Genomic DNA, 6,000 nt, shown 5'->3' with positions numbered 1-6,000 from the left:
GAAAGCAAACGCTATTGAGAATGTTGCACAAACACAAATTACACATCAGCAGGTAGGTTTGACACTCAGGGTGGGCACATTTTATGTTAAGTGTACTTTTGGTGGAATTTAAGATGAATCTAGGACTTTCATGATGGATGTATCTATGTGTGTGTGTGTAGACATATATATACACACACAATATACACACATACAGATACATATATATATTATATATATGGAGAGAGAGAGTGTGTCTTGCAATCTTGTCCTGGCTGGTCTCCAACTCTGGGCCTCAATCAATCCTCCCATCTCCCCCTCCCAAAGTGTCCAGATTACAAATCTGAGCCACCTCACCAAGCCCATTTTAATATTTTAAATTTAGTTCAACAATTGTGGAAGACAGTGCAGTAATTTCTCAAGGATCTAGAACCAGAAATCCCATGTGACCCAGCAATCCTATTACTGGGTACATACCCAAGGATTATAAATCATTCTACTCTAAAGACACGTGCACATGTGTGTTTGTTGCAGGACTCTTCAATAGCAAAGACTTGGAACCAACCCAAATGCCCATCAATGATAGAATGGATAAAGAAAACGTGGCACATATACACCATGGAATACTATGCAGCCATAAAAAAGAATGAGTTCATGTCCTTTGTGGGGAATGGATGAAGCTGGAAACTATCATTCTCAGCAAATTGATGCAAGAACAGAAAACCACACGTTGCATGTTCTCACTCATAAATGCGAGTTGAAAAATGAGAACGCGTAAACACAGGGAGGGGAACATCACACACCAGGGCCTGTTGGGGGGTAGAGAGCAAAAGGAGAGCTAGCATTAGGACAAACACCTAATGTAGATGACGGGTTGATGGGTGCAGCAAACCACCATAGCACATGTATAGGTACATGTAATAAACCTGCATGTTCTGCACATGTATCCCAGAACTTAAAGAATAATAAAGAAAAAAATTGTAAATTCAAATACACATTCCAAAAATTACATAACAAGTTTAGGAAGCCTCCTTTATGCCAGTTTTACAAAAACAGAATGGCATATCGATGACAAGATGTCAAAGTGGCAACATCCTAAAGTAGCGGAAGAGAAAAAAGTTATTTTGGAATTCTATGCCACAATGAAAAAACTTTCAAAAACATGACTGAAGTAAAGACATTCAAAGACATACAAAAAATGAGGCCAGGCACGGTGACTCAGGCCTGTAATCCCAGCACATTGGGAATCAGGTGGATCGCTTGAGGTCAGGGAGTCAGAGACCAGCCTGGCCAGCATGGCAAAGCCTTGCCTCTACTAAAAATACAAAAATTAGCCAGGTGTGGTGGCACACACCTAATATCCCAGGAGGCTTAACCATGAGAATCACTTGAACCCAGGAGACGGAGGTTGCGGTGAGCTGAGATCATGCCACTGCACTTCAGCCTGGACGATGGAGCAAAACTCCATCTAAAAAAAAAGAAAATACAAATAGGAAACCCATTTGGGACCCTTGCTTTGCACGAGGGGGCTTTTCTCTTTCTTTCACCTATTAAACTTCTGCTCTTAAACTAAAAAGAAAATACAAATAAAAATAAAGGCATAAAAATACATGAAAGCATTCACTGACCCACACTACAAAAAAGGCTAAAGAAGTCCTCTAGGCCTCGGATAAGGATACCAGACAGAAATCTGGACCTCCACAAAGAAATATAGATGACGGAAAATTGCTATGTGAGTATTTTGATGTTGGGGTTTACAACATGTCTAAAATCAAATGACATGACAACGCTAGCATAAAGGTCAGAAGCGGAGGTATAGTGTCACTTGATGGCAGACTATCAAGATGTAGTCTAGAAACCCTAAAGCCATCACTGACATAACAAAAGACAGGATTACAGCTAATAAGCCAAAACAGGAAAAAAAATGGACTGATATAAAAACCATGTGATCGCTATGCTGAAACTACTGCTCTCCAGGCCCCTCCCCATCGAAGCACACCAGTGACCAGTGAGAAGTGAACAAGAATGATGAGTGCAGCATTGTTTGTAATCCTAAAGTAATAGAACCAACGCTGTTTCAACGATAATGGAAAGCGCTTTATTTAACAAACACAAGCAATCGAACACACAAACAGTGGAAGGAAGTCCTTTTGCCTAAAGGAATGCAGAGGGTCATGAGATGCTACCCCTGCAAGGACTTCAGGGTTTGCAGATGCTTAGTTTTGCTCTAGTTCTTCTGGAAGATCTTATTCCTGGGAGCTACAGGTTCTCGCATTTGGGCTCTTTCAGGTCCTGTCTCTGTTTTTCCCTCAATTCCTCTCCATTCTGCTGCAGTAAAAAAATTAAATCTCGCGGTGGCTCACGCCTGTAATCCCAGCACTTTGGGAGGCCGAGGCGGGTGGATCACGAGGTCAAGAGATCGAGACCATCCTGGTTAACATGGTGAAACCCTGTCTCTGCTGAAAATACAAAACATTAGCTGGGCATGGTGGCGCGTGCCTGTAATCCCAGCTACTCAGGAGGCTGAGGCAGGAGAATTGCCTGAACCCAGGAGGCGGAGGCTGCGGTGAGCCGAGATTGCGCCATTGCACTCCAGCCTGGGTAACAAGAGCGAAACTCCGTCTCAAAAAACAAACAAACAAACAAACAAACAAAAACGGAAGCTAAACGCGACGATGCATTCATTCGACAAGTCCTAGTTGTGCGCCCTGCTGAGTGCAGGACCCTGCTCCCCGCGAGGGGACCCACGAACGACCCTCACCACATCCCTGCCCTGGTGGAGACCCCGTGCGGGACACCGGATCGGAAGACAGCAGCGGAAGCTCCGCAGCGCCCAGAAAGCGACTGGGCAGGGTGGGCACAGGCTTCCTCACCGGATGAAGTCGGCGCAACGAACTGAAGAGCCATCCCGGGAGCCCGCCGGGCGCTCAGCTTCCCTTCGACCCCCAGGTGGCTCCGCCCGGGTCGCTTCTGAAGCAGCGGCGGGGCAGGGCGGGCGAAGGCCATTCCGCTGTCCTCTGCCTCCAGAATCTCCCACTGCGCGGGTGTCCTAAGGGACCAGCGGACTCCCCGCTCTAATCTCTCCAGGTTCCCCAGGTCTTGCTTGCCGTCCTGCTGGGGCAGCCCTGAGGCTGAAAGGGATGCGGGACGTTTGGTGAGTGGCCCTGCCTATAGCACCCAGTGGAACCACCAGCACCTGTCTCTGTGGCGCAATTGGTTAGCGCATTCGGCTGTTAACCGAAAGGCTGGTGGTTCGAGCCCACCCAGAGACGCCTCCTCTAACTTTTAGAGGGCTCATGTATTATCAATCACTAGAGAATCTCCCATTTCTTCCCATAGTCCTAACTCTGAAACGTTGATGGTTCTGGGCTAGCCAGGGATATGCCCATTTCAGGGAGGGTTTTCTCTTCTCAGGATTCTAGTCACAGTTAACAGGGCCCCTCACAGATCCAATTCTGACAGAGCATCTCCTAAAATGTCAGGTTGTTTTGTGCCCGTGTACAAGAAACAGAGACCAAACGAGTCCCTCTTGTGTGATAAAATCCTTATGCTTCCCCTCATAGACTGGGGTGGGTTATACCAGCCTCTTTTTTTTTCATTTTTAACAGGAAGCTTAGAGAAGTGTCCTATCCCCAGGATGTGCCTAGATTTACATAATGTGACCAGTAGAGTCATTCATCATCATCATAATCCTCTCCATCATTTTTGAAAACAGCATTTTTCCCTCAGTTTGTGCATGATTTATTTAACCCTTTTCAAAATGTGTTTGAAATGAGATTGGCTTCATGGTGTTGGGATTTTGAAGAATCCTGCAATCACCATTCTTGTACACATCTCTTTGGCCACTGATATTCCTATAGCGTAGAGAACTGGATGTGCCACTGCCATGTTACAGGCTTTTTAATTTTTATTTTTAGTTTTTGTCGCGGGATCTCATTCTGTCTCTCAGGCTGGAGTGCAGTGGCCCCATCATGTCTCACTGCAGTCTCGACTTCCCAGGCTCAAGCAATCCTGTCACCCCAGCCTCCTGAGTAGCTGGGACCACAAGCACAAACAACAAGCACCAGCTAATTATTTTTAGTTTTTGTAGAAACGAGTTCTTCCCAGGCTCAAGCGATCCTCCCATCTCTCAGCCTTCCCAGTAACTGGGACTACAGGCGTGCGCCATCATGCCCTGCTAATTTTTGTATGCTTTGAAGAGAAGAGACTTCACCATGTGGCACAGGCTGGTCTCCAAATTCCTGGGCTGAAGCAGCTCCAAGGCCTCAGAAAGTGCCAGGATTTACAGGCATGAGCCACTGCATTGAGCCTTGTAAACACCTCTAACTTCAGCACATTTAGCAAATTTATCTTCTGGGGGAGAGGTACTAAATCATATTCCAATTTATTTCTCAACTCTAATACTGTCCCTTTCTTCATTTACTTGCTGGCACAACAAACTTTCTTCTCCCTCCCCATCTTTTTTTAGAGTAGGTCTCACTCTGTCACCCAGTGTGGAGTGCAGTGGTGTGATCTCAGCTCACTGCAACCTCCACCCCCTGGGCTCCAGTGATCCTCACACCTCAGCTTCCATAGCAGCTGGATCCACTGGCATGCACCGCCACATTCAGTTTTGTTTTTGTTTTTGTAGAGATAGGGTCTTGTTTTACTGCCCATGTTGGTCTCTAACTCCTGGGCTCAACAGATCCATCTGCCTTGGCCTCCCAAAGTGCTGGGATTTCAGGCGTGAGCCATCGTGCTTGGCCATGTGCCCAGGATATTCTAGTAGGGGCTAGGTGGCTTCGTGGCTTAACAGAAGGGGACGATACAACAGAAGGACATGGAGGACATTACACACAGATATTCTGTGGCACAGGATGGACAGGTAAACTTCCAAGACGTTTCATTTGATTTTTGAGACACGGTCTCATTCTGTTGCTAAGGCAGCCATGCAGTGACACAGTCATAGTGGAGCATGATCATGGCTCACTGCAGCCTCAATCTCCCCGGGCTCACGTGAACCTCCCCACCTCAGCCTCCTGAGTAGCTGGGACTGCCAGCATACACCAATGCTGGCTGGCTAATTTCTGTATCTTTTTGTAGAGATGGGGTTTCACCATGTTGCCCGGGCTGCTCTCCAACTGAGCTCAAGCAATCCACCTGCCTCTGCCTCCCAAAGTGCTGCTATTACAGTTGTGAGTTACTGTGCCCAGCATATCACTGTTTCCTGTGGTGACCAAGTCACATGGGTCCAGAGAAGACAGATCACAGTGAACTCTTTGATAGCCTTCTGCCAAGTCGCTTATCCAAAGGGAGCAAAATCACAATGGTCCCAGATATTTTTTCTCCTGCCTATTCCACTTTTCTTTCTAAATTTTGATTTTACTTTTGTTTGCTGAAAACAATCTAATGCCAGCTCCCCCTTCTATATTAATGAAGAATTCACATGCAGGTAAGTGTCTCTGAATTATTCCCTGACTGATTTATTTCAGAGGCTATGTCCATAAAAATCAGCCCACCTGAGAAACATCATTGGAGCCAACAGAAACCTGCACCTAACAGGCCCCTGTTACAGACCTGGATCCTTAGTTCTACTGGGTCTTGCTCCATTTCCCGCTGCTCAGCACACAGAAAGCCATTCATTGAGACATTGAGTATTGCTGAGGAAGAACGCTTTAATCCCAGCTGCTTGGGAGGCTGAGGTAGGAGAATGGCTTGAGCCTGGGAGGCAGAGGTTGCAGTGAGCCGATATCAAGCCATTGCACTCCAGCCTGGCTGACAGAGTGAGACTCTGTCTCAAAAAGGGAGAGAAAAAGAGAATACAATAGTGTAACCATTCTTAAATACTGTCTGATAGTTTCCAATACAGTTAAAAATACACCTACTTCCTGACCCAGCCATTCCATTACTAGGCTTATACTCAACAGAAGTGAAGACACAGGTCCATAAAAAGGCCCTTAGTAGAATATTTGTAAACACCTTATTCACAATCGCCAAGACTAGAAACAGCCCAATTGTCAACTGTAGTGTATTCACAGGTTA

The 6,000-nt window shown here is 46.1% G+C and overlaps 1 protein-coding gene and 1 non-coding gene across 2 annotated transcripts in view; both read left to right on the top strand.

Annotated features, from left to right (window-relative positions):
• Positions 1-6,000, top strand: part of LOC108316401 (neuroblastoma breakpoint family member 10-like) — a 163,908-nt gene that overhangs the window by 116,406 nt on the left and 41,502 nt on the right. The gene's annotated exons all lie outside the window — the stretch shown is intronic.
• On the top strand, positions 3,178-3,251 carry TRNAN-GUU. Its single transcript has one exon. It is a non-coding gene; the product is annotated as a tRNA-Asn (tRNA).

This window comes from Cebus imitator, unplaced genomic scaffold, assembly GCF_001604975.1.
Source record: "Cebus imitator isolate Cc_AM_T3 unplaced genomic scaffold, Cebus_imitator-1.0 Scaffold188, whole genome shotgun sequence".
Lineage (NCBI taxonomy): Eukaryota > Metazoa > Chordata > Mammalia > Primates > Cebidae > Cebus > Cebus imitator.
Note: the sequence above shows the minus strand (reverse complement) of the source record. Positions and strands in the feature narration are given on the sequence as shown.